At 39.2% G+C, this 13,960-nt stretch overlaps 1 protein-coding gene across 5 annotated transcripts in view; it reads left to right on the forward strand.

Moving 5' to 3' along the window:
• LOC129702128 (protein Shroom4-like) overlaps window positions 1-13,960 on the forward strand; it is a 101,580-nt gene that overhangs the window by 48,845 nt on the left and 38,775 nt on the right. Inside the window, exon 1 of one of the 5 annotated variants that reach the window (XM_055643724.1) lies at window positions 9,098-9,632. The exons of the other annotated variants lie outside the window; for them this stretch is intronic. The gene's annotated coding sequence lies outside the window, so the exon portion shown is untranslated. Of the gene's footprint in view, window positions 1-9,097; window positions 9,633-13,960 lie in introns of those variants that run through there. 5 annotated transcript variants of the gene reach the window in all.

A 13,960-nucleotide genomic window follows, 5' to 3' on the forward strand; every position in this document is an offset into this window, starting at 1 on the left:
CATGGAGTTCCACGATCATCCATATTCAGTGCCCTGCACTTGTTTTTATTGCATTTCACCTGTAATAGACTGTCTCTTGTTTGTTAACTTTATCTTCAAGTTTAACCATTTTGCAGTGTGTGTATGATTTCCTGCCCTTCAAGTTGGTCGGGAATTTCTTTCCCCCTTGGTAAAACTGTAAATGGCAAAACTATCACTTTAAAATTTCAGTCTATTACTCAGCTCTGATAAGTTATGCATTACATAATTTATTCCTGGTCTCAGTAACAGAGGTTCGGCACAGTATTTCTATAAATAGTTGAATGTGTAATTATTCTTGAAGGGATTACTGGACATTGCATTCTTCAATTCATTGTGAGTCTGCAGCAATCATTGGGCTCAGAATATATTGAAGTATTGTCAAGATATTTAATTTTCTAATATTAACACATGACCCTTGATCCATTTTGTAGCTGTTTCCAGTTTACTTGAAAGTAAATTATTTGGCTGCTGATTTTTGGTTTTTGTTGTAATTTTAAGTAATTATTGTGGTTCCACTGTGAGAGGCAAGGTTTCTTGAATAAGATGCTCCATTTTTGGCCCTAACTGTGGTCAGGTGGACCTGAAAGATCTCTTGGGTCTATTCCAAAAATGAGATGTGGGTGTATAGGAAGGAACTGCAGATGCTGATTTAAACCGAATATTTGCATAAAAAGCTGGTGTAACTCAGTGGGTCAGACAGCATCTCTGGAGAAAAGGAATAGGTGACTTTTCGGGTCAAAATCCTTCTTCAGACCATTATCCTTGCTTGCAGCCAATATTAATGCCTCAATCAACACCATTGAAAGGTGATTACGTTTCTATTTGTGGGACCCTGTGGTATGTAATTTGGCCACTTTCTTGTATCACAACCCTGTAGACCCTCCATGAGTTGTAATTTGATTTGTAATGTCACAGTGTGAAGAAAAACCACAATAGAAGTACATATCTTTCTTTTGTTATCCGTAGCCAGTTATTGTGCTAATAATGTAAACTAACTAGTTCCTTGTGTAGGGTTGTTTTGAGTACTTTCAATGTAACTAATGATATCTAAAAGAGCTGCAAATATGTTTTAAGTTTAATTTCTTTGTTTTCTTTTGATTTGGAGAATTTTAGAACTCCAGTCTGCTGCCCTAGATTGTTCCTGAGGGCTTTGAGGAAAGGAAAGTTCTTCCCTTTCCTCCATTTGGTGTGTTTCCATAGCTTTTAATGGAGTTCTATTTTCTATTCCATTCTTTTGTCTTTTTTCATGCCTTCACATCTAAGGTTAAGAAAAATGTAAAGAAATAATATATTGTAAATAATTCCAATACACTTTGGATTGTGGATCTGAAAGTATTAATTTCATGCGATTAATAAATTGTAATTTTGATCAATTACTTTAATTAATTAAAAATATATCATGCCAAGTAGTGTGAGAAAGTGTAATTTCATCAGATGGCTCCACAAACTATATGCTGCACTCTGTATATTTTCCTTCACTGCCTATTGTACTTGGGTTTGGCTTGATTGTATTTATGTATTATTTGATTGGATAGTAAGCAAAACAAAGCTTTTCCCTGTACCTCGGTACATATGACAACAATAGGCCTAAACCTAGCCATTGCCTCGGCCTTTTCTTTATTTCATCCAGCCACGACCCATTTTGCTCTCCTTAACGCCTACCTCAAACCAACCCAACATTAACATAGAAACATAGAAAATAGTTGCAGGAGAAGGCCATTCGGCCCTTCGAGCCAGCACCACCATTAACCTTCAGCTTATCGTCTTTTCTACTCCACATGTTTAAAACTCGGCTGCTCTATTTTGTTTAACACCAAGTCTTACTGTACTACATTGGCGTCTGTCTTTGTCATCATGAGCGTCAATTGACAAGGTCACAAGACCAACTGCATTAACCATCGACTAAAGATTTGTCTTTGTACTAGTCTGCATTTCAAAAAGTAAAGGTTTCCCCAAAGCAACTCTGTGATAAATGATTAGCTTCCTGAATGTAAAAAAAAATTATGCTAACAAGTCCGATGTCTCTTTCATGCCCCATTCTGTACATTAAACTATTAATATAATTGAGTATACACCAAATCAAACTGGTGAATTTGGTAACTGGATTTGTATGAGTAAAATGCCATTAACTTCAAACTTGAGCAATTTTACTGTTCAGGTTCTGGAGATGTTGTCGCATTTATGATCAATGCCATACAATAAGAGCCAAAAATGTAATTCCAAAAGCATGATGTGAATATGATAAACAGCATAATGTGGGCTATTTATCTTTTGGCTAGGAACTAAACATGGTAATCGTCTGACTGGTTTCCATCTAATCTGATTCATCAGTAATGGGAGAAAACTACATATTAATAAGTGTGCATTTATATGGCCTCTTTAGAGAATGTCCCAGTGAGAGCGAGGATGGTGGGGGTGAGTTGCAAGGAGTGCAGGGGTAATGATATGGACATCAAAGAGATAAAGGAATGAACATCTAACTAAAGCTGCTTGGGAGTGGTTAATTGAACGCTTGGCTCTTTTTTTAAAGAAAACTTGCAGTTGGAGAGGGAAATTTCTGGAAGAATCTTCAGTACTCTGGTGGAATAATAATTGGAAGACAATAGATAGAGTTGTGGAAAAAGTCTGAACTTGGCATGCAAAAATATAAATAATATGGGAGGCAGGAAATTGTATAGTAATTTATAGAGATGGAAGGGAAGCGTTTTTCTCTTGCAAAGATAGAGGATGGTCAAATAAGGTCATAAATGATAGGAGCAGAATTAAGCCATTCGGCCCATCAAGTCTACTCTGCCGTTCAATCTTGGCTGATCTATCTCTAACTCCTAACCCCATTCTCCTGTCTTCTTCCCATAACCCATGACACCCGTACTAATCAAGTCTGAAGAAGGGTTTCGGCCCGAAACGTTACCTATTTCCTTCGCTCCATAGATGCTGCTGCACCCGCTGAGTTTCTCCAGCTTTTTTGTGTACCTAAGAATCTATCTATCTCTGCCATAAAAATTTGCATTGACTGCCTCCACACCCTTCTGTTGCAAAGAATTCCACAGAATAAGTCATCAGTTTACTAGAAAGATAAAATAGAACTAGGAGGGTTATGAGGTGTGATTGCAGGGGAAGAAAGAGGGAGGTGCAAATTCTACCGAGGCAGAGAGAAGTCTTTGTGGAAACGTGTTGGTGGGCTTGAAGAAAGGAACGTTCTGGCAGAGAGAGAGAGACACACAAAAAGTTGGAGTAACTCAGCGGAACAGGTAGCATCTCTGGAGAGAAGGAATGGGTGCCATTCAGGTCGAGACCCTTCTTCAGACTGGTTAGGGATAACGGAAAGGAGAAATATAGACGATGATGTGAGAATGACTGTGCTGTAGCGCTCGCCATGTTCAATGCATTTAGCCACTGTAGTGCCAGAGCACTGATTTAACAAGAACATTCATGTGGCACCGATCGACTGAAGAGGCTGCAAACCTTCCAACATTGACTCCTGCATTTGTCTGTAGAAACAACATGTTTTAAGAATGAAGATGGTTATTGGTTTACCATCACTCTTAACTGCTACAATTTTTGTGGTAAGATCCAATTAGCCAATGGATTTGTTAAATTCCTTCCATAGTCCTATGTTATTACTTTACAAAATCCCCACTTCCTTCCGGTATGTTCATGGTAATCTGATTAGTTTGCCATACGCATTGACATTGTATAATATTTTAGAAACTCTGGAAAAATAGAAGTTCATAAGAAATCAGAACAGGAGTAGGTCATTCCAAAATTCAAGCCTGTTTTACCCTTAAATAAAATCAAGGCTGATCAAACTTTACTGTAGCCCATTTTCCTGCCCAAAGCCCATGCCAATTGATTTCTTCCCTGATTTAAAAAAAAAAGTAGATCAGTTTTGAATAAATTATAAGATTCAATTTCCATTGCATTATGGACAAGGTATTCCAAAGACTCTCGTCCCTTTAAAATTATTTTTTCTCTCTTTGATTTTAATGGGCATTTGCTAATTAAATGACAACACAGACGGCCATACTCTCCCACGGGGAGAAATGTTCTCATGGCTGGAAAAAATAACATCCTAAGAATCTCGTGTTTCATTACGATTGTCTCCCATTCTTCTAAATTCCACTGAATGCAGAACCGATCTGTTGAGCCTTTCCTCCTGAGATTATCCTTCCTCATTTGAAGTACCTTTGATTCTCTGAACTGCATCGAGTGATAAGAACACTGACAGAAAAGAAAGGACATAGCTGACTGGTTTTCAATTCTGATAGTGCAATTAACAACTTTTAATAAAATGTTATGCTGGAATGGAGGGATATGGATCATTTGCACACAGAAATTAGTTTAACCTGGCATCATGTTCGACACATTGTGGGCTATAGGGCCAATTCCTGTGTGTTCTAATGCCTCTACCGTAGACAATATAGAAAATCCAACATGTCGCCAATGATTCTTATCAATTTCTACAGAAGGCATCAACCAGGATGCATCACAGCTTGGTATGCAAACTGCTCTGTCCAAGATCGCAAGAAATTGCAACTCAGACTGTCACTCAAACCAGCTTTTCCTTCCTCCCCCATTGACTCCATCCACACTGCACATTTCCTCAGGAAAGCAGCCAACATAATCAAGGACCACTTGTACCCTAGTCATTCTGTCTTCTCCCCCTCATCGAATGCAAAGTATGTGTTCACAATTTCCCAATCTACATCGTTGTGGCCCTTGCACTTTTTCATCTGCACTTTCTCTTTGGCTATTACATAATCTGCACTCTGTTTTCTTTCTTCTAATGTGCTACCTGTCGCACACATGTACGTCCTGATTTTTTTGCCTTTGAGGCAAAGTGGCAAAGCTTAGGTATTAAGGGCTGAGTCGCTTGCAAAGGTACCCAGCCTTTGATCTGCTCTTATCACAATGTTATTCATGTGGCTGATCCACTTGAGTTTTGATCAGATAAAAAAATGTTAGTGTAGAGATACAGTGTGGAAACAGGCCCTTTGGCCCACCGAGTTTGCGCCGACTAGTGATCCCTGCACACTTACAATATCATAGAAACATAGAAATTAGGTGCAGGAGTAGGCCATTCGGCCCTTCGAGCCTGCACCGCCATTCAATATGATCATGGCTGATCATCCAACTCAGTATCCCGTACCTGCCTTCTCTCCATACTCTGATGATCCCCTTAGCCACAAGGGCCACATCTAACTCCCTCTTAAATATAGCCAATGAACTGGCCTCGACTACCCTCTGTGGCAGAGAGTTCCAGAGATTCACCACTTTCTGTGTGAAAAAAGTTCTTCTCATCTCGGTTTTAAAGGATTTCCCCCTTATCCTTAAACTGTGACCCCTTGTCCTGGACTTCCCCAACATCGGGAACAATCTTCCTGCAACTAGCCTGTCCAAGCCCTTAAGAATTTTGTAAGTTTCTATAAGATCCCCTCTCAATCTCCTAAATTCTAGAGAGTATAAACCAAGTCTATCCAGTCTTTCTTCATAAGACAGTCCTGACATCCCAGGAATCAGTCTGGTGAACCTTCTCTGCACTCCCTCTATGGCAATAATGTCCTTCCTCATAGTTGGAGACCAAAACTGTACGCAATACTCCAGGTGTGGTCTCACCAAGACCCTGTACAACTGCAGTAGAACCTCCCTGCTCCTATACTCAAATCCTTTTGCTATGAAAGCTAACATACCATTCGCTTTCTTCACTGCCTGCTGCACCTGCATGCCTACTTTCAATGACTGGTATACCATGACACCCAGGTCTCGCTGCATCTCCCCTTTTCCTAGTCGGCCACCATTTAGATAATAGTCTGCTTTCCTGTTTTTGCCACCAAAATGGATAACCTCACATTTATCCACATTATACTGCATCTGCCAAACATTTGCCCACTCACCCAGCCTATCCAAGTCACCTTGCAGTATCCTAGCATCCTCCTCACAGCTAACACTGCCCCCCAGCTTAGTGTCATCCACAAACTTGGAGATATTGCCTTCAATTCCCTCATCCAGATCATTAATATATATTGTAAATAGCTGGGGTCCCAGCACTGAGCCTTGTGATACCCCACTAGTCACTGCCTGCCATTGTGAAAAGGACCCGTTTACTCCTACTCTTTGCTTCCTGTTTGCCAGCCAGTTCTCTATCCACATCAATACTGAACCCCCAATGCCGTGTGCTTTAAGTTTGTATACTAATCTCTTATGTGGGACCTTGTCGAAAACCTTCTGGAAGTCCAGATACCACCACAGACATGATTTACCTTTCGTAAATCCATGCTGACTTTGTCCAATGATTTCACCACTTTCCAAATGTGCTGCTATCCCATCTTTAATAACTGACTCTAGCAGTTTCCCCACAATATCCTATACACACTGCGAACTATTTACAATTGTGTGAAACCAATTAACCTGCAAACCTGTACGGCTTTGGAATATGGGAGGAAACCGGAGAAAACCCATGTAGGTCACGGGGAGAACGTACAAACTCCGTACAGACAAGCACCCGTAGTCAGGAACGAAGCAGGGTCTCTGGCGTTGTAAGGCAACAACTCTATCACTGCATTATCATGCCGCCCGTAAATGATGGGATCATGGTAATGGTAATAATAACACTGAATGTAGAAGATGGCCATTGACTGGAATATCTGTGATGTGAATGATTTGCCATTTATCAGCCCGTGTCTATATGTGTGCAGGCATGGATTACTTCATTAACAAAGGAGACAAAAATGAAATTGAGTATTGTGCAATCATTGGGGAACATTCCCACCTCTTCTGTTATGATGGAATGCCATTGATGTTGCTCAAGAAGGCTGGGCCTAGGACACAGCCTGAGGAGCTCTTGCACTGATGTCCACGAGCTATGAAGACAAACAACAGCTTTCTTTGTGAGGGGTATATTTCTAACTGTCGGAGTGTTTTTCCTTTGCCCATCAATTTTAAATCTACCTTAAATCAACACTCAGTCAAATACTGCCTTGATGTCAAAGGTAGTAATTCTTGCCCTGCCTCACCTTGTATCTTGTTCTGCTTCTGACTTGCCTTTTTACACTCATTGAACCAGGTCAATCATCTGAATTAATAGTAATGCTAGAATGAGGAATTCAGTGAACTAAGGACTTCTGTTTATTGATAACCAAAATGAGGTCGTATGCACTGAGAAGGCAGCCATTTATTCCGCTCATCAGGACTTGATTTTGCCCCAGATTCCAGGGGCAAGATGAAAGGTGATTATTCAACAGCTGTGCTGTTTTATTCTCTGGCTGTTTGGTGGATCTGTATCACAGAGCTTTGGCTTGGCAATCTTACCCAGCTGAAATAAGTGGGAAAATGCTCAATATAAACATTTTTAAGGAATTGCACAAATTTATTCCTTTTGGATATGTTTAACTGTCTTAGACCATTGAAATGTGGACTCTGTTTAGTACTTAGCAACCTAGATTTTTGGTTTGGCGAACAGCTGTGTCTATTAACTGCTAAGTCCTTGTACTGAGGAAAGCCCCTGTTTGAACAGAGTTCAAGAATGTATTCTCCATGGTTTGTATGAACTCTCATTTAATTTTGGGTTGAGTTTGATTTTCATACCCTTGGGAGAAAGAGGAAACTGAATTTCTGCCTTTTCTTGGGGCTCTGTGCAGGGTTAGGGAAGAAGCACAGATTGCTATTTGGTTTATTTATCTGTGAAGCTCAGATGTTTAATTCTGGTTTGCTTGTATATCCTACGGCCCATGATTTTTATTTCTCTATTGATCAAGTCAATTTGTTTGATGGTTGCTATTCCCCACAATTGATGGTGTTCGAAGCTTTGAAACTAATTGGGACCCTGGTTCCTGCGTTCCTGAGACACTCTCATTTTCCACGCTCCCTTAAACCTCGCGTGTTCACCAGAATATTTATTATACTACTTTATTTAATAGGATACAATGTGAAAACAGGCCCTTCGGCCCACTGACTCCACGCCAGCCATTGGTCACCTGTACACTAGTTCCATGCTGCCCCTGCACACTAGGGCCCAATAAACCTACCTAGCCGCACGTCTTTGGGACGTAGGAGGAAACCAGAGCACCCGGAGGAAGCTTGCAAGGTCACTACTCTGCTGCCCAAGTTTTTGTAATGTCATGTACTTGCTATGTAACATTTAAAACATTGAATCCATGCTTTTTAAAAAAAAAAATCGGGCACATTTATATTCTTTCTCATCTAAAGGCAACAGACTTATGACAAGGAATGATACTTTAGGCTATTTTAAATGATCTTTTCCTGGCTCTTGCACTTAAGATAAGGCAGCTAACAGATTATGGTTAAACTTGTGTAGGAAAGAACTGCAGATGCTGGTTTACACCGAAGATAGAAACACAGGGTTAAACTTGAGAGTTTATAGTTAGTACCATTTGTCTTTTGGAGTAGCAGTGATTAAAGAAGTAAATGAAACGTCCAAAATGTCTCTTTATTTCTTCACATCCATCATGTTTTAAAGTTATCTTATATTAATCTGGATGGTTGCTGTAACATTTTGAGGTAAGATGATGTTTCCTGAAGTGAACGTATTAGCTGGTTTAACTTAAGTGTTCATGTCACGGCACTTTGGGAATTATCAGGCCTTGTAAATGCAGTGGAAGAGAAGCGTGGAATGGAAGTGGAGGATTACACTGAGATCCCCATATTTAATGATGGCATGATTTAAAGTGATTTGAGTTATAGTGCGGCTGTTGCCTGTACTTTTTAAAGTAATTTTGCAGATAATACGTTGTTGAATGGAAATAAAGTTGGAATAATGGAACTATAATGAGTGAAATTAATAAATCAGAAATATGCAAGATTGCAAATGTTAGTCTAAAGGCAGCCAGCCCCCCCTCATGATTTGTGCATTTTAGTTATTTTTAAATATTCCTTTCGTTAGATCCAGACCAGGACTGCTGGCCTGGGGCCACAGCCTAATTGAACTCAAGCCTCAGTTCCTTTTGACTCTGATGACAGCAGCCCTCACCATTTCTTACATTCTTCTGGGCGACAGGAAGGGGTTGCATTTATAAAACTTTTCACGCTTAAAAAAAAATCTTTTCCGGACATTGTTTCCTTGCTTTTTCTAGCCGGGTTCCTGTATTACAATAGGAATTTACCAAAAAAAAAAGGGGCTCTAAAACGATCATTATCTGATTTGGAACCAAATGCGATGAAAGGGTGAAATGGACTCAATTTAAAAACAGTGAGGGAAACTCTTTTGTTGTATACACAATGATTGGCTGAAACAAGCTTGCAAAAAAAAACGTTGATTGTTCTGCAAGTTTCCCGTTTGCTGCCCTATGTTGTTCAAATTGAAAGACCAGTTACCCAGTCCAATTGTTGCTGCATTATTTTGCTGTTTTTATTATTCCTGTCTGGCGAGTGGTTGAACGGCTATCTCCCGAATTTGACAGCATCAGATCACACATCCTCTTGTCTTATATTGAAATCCTATCAATATAATACAATAGTTGTCGGGGTGTGAAATTCAATACGTTTCAGTGGAAAAGTGCAAGAGATAATGGCGTCTACGATTTAAGAGGCGTGTGAGTGGGTGACACAGCAAGGAACAGGCTGGAATCTTAATGGAAATTTGCTGCATTGCCACTGTAAGTAGCGCAAAAATGCCAGAGAATTTTAGTGCTAATAGCGTCCAGGTACCAACACAAAATATCAACTGTACTTCCATCTGAATTGTGTGGCTCCTATTAAGTTTTAAGATTAATATTTTCAAATTAATAAATCTAAATCTAAATGTTTTACTCACTTTTTAAAAAGCCACACAAAGCATGTTTAATGAGTTATATGCCTGAAGTATTTTAAGTTAAATGATTGCTGTCATCAGTGTGTTTGTAAGGGTTGGGTTATTTACCACTTTTCCTGCCATTGTTAACCATCTACATGTATTATTATGTACATCGTACTACAAGCCTTGGGTTGTAGCCCGATGGAGCCTTTTTCTGATGTACATTAAGGCAGTGTTCTTGCGGTAACAACTGTATCACTGGTGATGTTATTTGAAGTGATAAATTAAGGGTATCACTCACAAATGTGCACACCACTGAGGTCTATTAGTTTGTGCATTATTTCTCATTGTACAGATGCCAAGGCTTTTAATTATTTTAGCATTCTTTCGGATAAGCGGTTAACATGAACAGTTATGGTTGTCAAAAACATTGAACTCGTTGTCTGTGCTGAACTAGTCAAGAATCATAGGTAAAATAGAGTCAATATATTAGAAAAAGTTAAAAATTCTGGATAGTCAGGTGCTCTTGAAAGCACAACATTGAGTAATCCTTTCCAACAATTATGATTTTTGTACGTTCTACTTCTTTAAGAGATGAAGTGTGTGTTAGTTTTAACTTTCAATCCAATAATGGTATTGTGTGCTCTATTTTGCTCCACAATTCCTTGCTCAGAAAGAGCAAAAAATGCTGTTGATAAGAATTGATCATAGTTGATCAATGCTATTATTATAATGAAATATATTAACATAGTTTAAACCTTTTTATTAATCTTTGGAGAAAAAAGTTTGCTATACTTGTCTGGTCTATCTGCGACACCAGTCCAATAATAATGTAGTTCACTCCTAACTGTACCCTACAGAGGACTGTAAGCCTGTAACTGTATTAGAAAATATTCAAAATTAATTCCACCACCTCAGAACAGTATTGGCTTTCCAGAAATTTCACATCTTTATCAAGGATCGTAGGGTGGAATGTTTAGACCAGCCACTGTCTCATAGCACCAGAGTTCCGGATTCAGTCCTGCTCTCGGGTGCTGTATGTGTGGAGTTTGCATGTTTTTGTTTGATGCAGCAGTTTCCACTGGGTGTTCTAATTACCTTCCACATCCAAGGTTGTGCAGGTAGATAAGTTAATCAGCTGTTGTAAATTGCCCCAAATTTATAGATGTATGGCAGGATCTGAAGAAGGTGATGGAAAATGTGGGGAGAATTTTAAAAATTGAATTAATGTAGAATTTTGGTAAATAGGTGTTTAATGGTCTGCACAGACCCCGTGGGCCAAAGGGGCGTTTCCATGCTGCACTCTCTACACTCTTATGAACATCATTCAAATAAGTTGCACATTCGTTCATTATCATTGCCACCAGTAGTCTCTAGCCTTGTGTTAGAAAGTGTTTGAAGTACACAGGAGCTGCCACAAGAAAGACACAGACCTTGTTTCCCCACACATGGTTTATGATCATTTCTGTGTTGTCAGTGTAGATTGATTGTACTGCTATTTGAGATTATTGTGGCATCGTGTTGTGAAAGATTTCAATCCACAAAAGTATCAGTCTGGGCCCAATAAAATAATAATGAAACCTTTACAGTAGATTTTAATGTAATCTTTTCAACATCTGTAAATTTTTAAACCGCAACAATCTCTAAACTAGACAAGTTGATGAAAAAAAATTGCGGGATGGCATAAAGCAAGGATATTCAGGGTAATCAAAATAATGAAGTTAATCATCTTCAAGGTAATCAAGATAAAGGAACTTGATTGAACTAAATTAAATGGATTTATTGTGCGGTGTCGATGGATTGTTGATGAGGGTAGAATATTTGATGTGTATATATATTCTAGCAAGATATGTCCCACATGGCAGTTTAATCAAGAAAGTTTTTAAAAGCAAATTTCAATTTGGGGGCATAATCCTCAATGCATTTATAAAAAACCTGGATGATCATTTGCAGAGGCATAATTATAGAATCGTGGATCACGAGGTGGGAAGTGGAACTAACTTAAAGTACATTTTTTGTTAGCCTGGGCATTACAGAGTTAAATAGTTTTGTGCCATAAATTCTGAATCTAACGCATGAAACTAAACCAAGTAGTGTCAAGATCAAAATTTCTCAAGGTAATTACACTTCAGCCACTCGAGATAACCTCATGCTTTCACCAATTGCTTGTTCACAAAATAAATCTGGCAATACCACAAGTTGGGCTCACGTGACCTTTACTTTTGCTGGCATTGATATTGAAAATAATGAAATGTTAGCGGGCACCTCGCCCCTCTGGGCCTCTTTACAATTTGCAAGACGCAACCTAAGAGTGATTCTTCTTGGAGGATTTACCTCTAACAACAGACAAAAAGTTTGATGATAATCAGATCATAGCTCACTTGATCAGTGTCCCCTTCACTTCCTTAACCATTCATTCCCTTAACCGCTAGCCCATTCTAGCCACTACTTGTACCAGCCATTAAAAAAAGGCACAGCAACGTATCAAAACTGCTTCAAAGGTAGTCTTCAAATCCACGGTGTAACAGGATAAGGGTGGCAGATGTTTAGGATGACCACCATTATGTTCTTCTCCAGATCAATATCTCCCTGACTTGGGAATGTAATTTTCCCTTAATCATTGATTGAAAATATTGGAAATCCCTTTGTGATGGTTCTGTACCTTTAGCACAAGGACTGCGGAGGTGGAAGATGATGGGTCATAACTACTTTCTCAAGGGCTTTTGAGTGGTGGTCTTGACATTTCTTTTTACATGGGCATGTAAGAAATGTGAAGAAGAGTAGAAATAGTCCATTCTGCCCATTGAACCTGCTCTGTTGCTCAACAAGATTCCTGATGTAACGGGTTTTTTTCTGGCTCTGTCTACAATTCCCTTGTTTTGATTTTACTATTTTAAAATCTATCTGTTTAATTTTTGTTTGTAGCCAATGACGGAATCTTCTCTGGCCCCATCTTGTGATTTTTCTTTGCTCAGGCCAATTCCTTATTTTCACAAGTTAGTGACTTTTATTTTTGGGTATGTTTGAGATATCTGTTGGAGTTGTGGTTGATTTTCTAACTTACCATGAATTAATATCTATTGTGAAAAGTTGTGCTGACTGAGGTTTTTTTTATGCCATGCTTAATTTTCTTTCACTTTTCTTTGCGGCAAAAGAGAATTGGGCAATAAACTGTTTGCAAATAGTGTGACTAATTGGAGACACAAGAAACTAGAAATGCTGGGATCTTGAGCAAAAAAAAGGAACTGCTGGGGGGTCTCAGTGGGTCAGCCTACCCTTCAGACAGGTGGAGTTGGGTGGAAAAAGCAGGAGAAGAGAGGTAGGGCTGGGGCAAAGCCTGGTAAGGATACAGGTGATGGGGTGGTGAATGGATGTATGGAATAAATGACAAAGTCTAGAATTGAAAAGGAGGCAAAGGAATGGCAGCTAAGAAAAGAAGAGGAATAAAATGTAAAGGCAGATAGAGGGATATGGGTGGAATGGGATAGGGGGCAGGGAAAAGAGGTGGGGGATAAAAGTGAAAAAGGTATTCAGAGATGGAAGGTGAACACACTGAGGAGAGGAAAAGAACAGAATAACTGGGGTGGTGGGAGAAATAGTGGGAAGCATGACTAATTATTTGGCGTCAAATGACTTTGTAACGATTTTTTTTATCATTTCTGTACTCCTGAAGCTGCTTTAACTTGGCCTTGGGCCTGTGAATGCTGGCAGCCCCAAACTGAGTCCAGTCGATTCTCTTGATTTAGTGACTCCAATGCACCATAAAAAGGATAGTGCCACATTGTAGCTTGAGCAGTTCAAATCTTGGCATATTCATCCTCTCTCCCAACTTAATTCCCACCTCCTATCCCAGTTACCAAAGGGTCCTTAAAGGCTAATTTGGAGAAGCTCTTTTAGTCTCGATGAACAACAAGTTGGTGCCATAAGTCAAAATGTAGTTGAAACTTCACAGGCAGTGAGAAAATTACCAAGGAGAAGTAAGATTGGATGTTCTTGGGAATAGGGGGGAAAAATACTATGTCAATTTTTGTTCTTCATAACAGTTAAACGATCGACAAATAACACTGATTAAATCGGAGCAATCTGTCCCAAAATGTAAACTGCAGGGCAAATGTTTTTGTGCACACTCCCTGAGGGAGTTTAAGAATTCTTGTTATGCTGCTATTTCAACATTGATCACAAAAAAAACAA

This window comes from Leucoraja erinacea, chromosome 12 (genome assembly GCF_028641065.1).
Source record: "Leucoraja erinacea ecotype New England chromosome 12, Leri_hhj_1, whole genome shotgun sequence".
In the NCBI taxonomy this organism is placed as follows: domain Eukaryota; kingdom Metazoa; phylum Chordata; class Chondrichthyes; order Rajiformes; family Rajidae; genus Leucoraja; species Leucoraja erinaceus.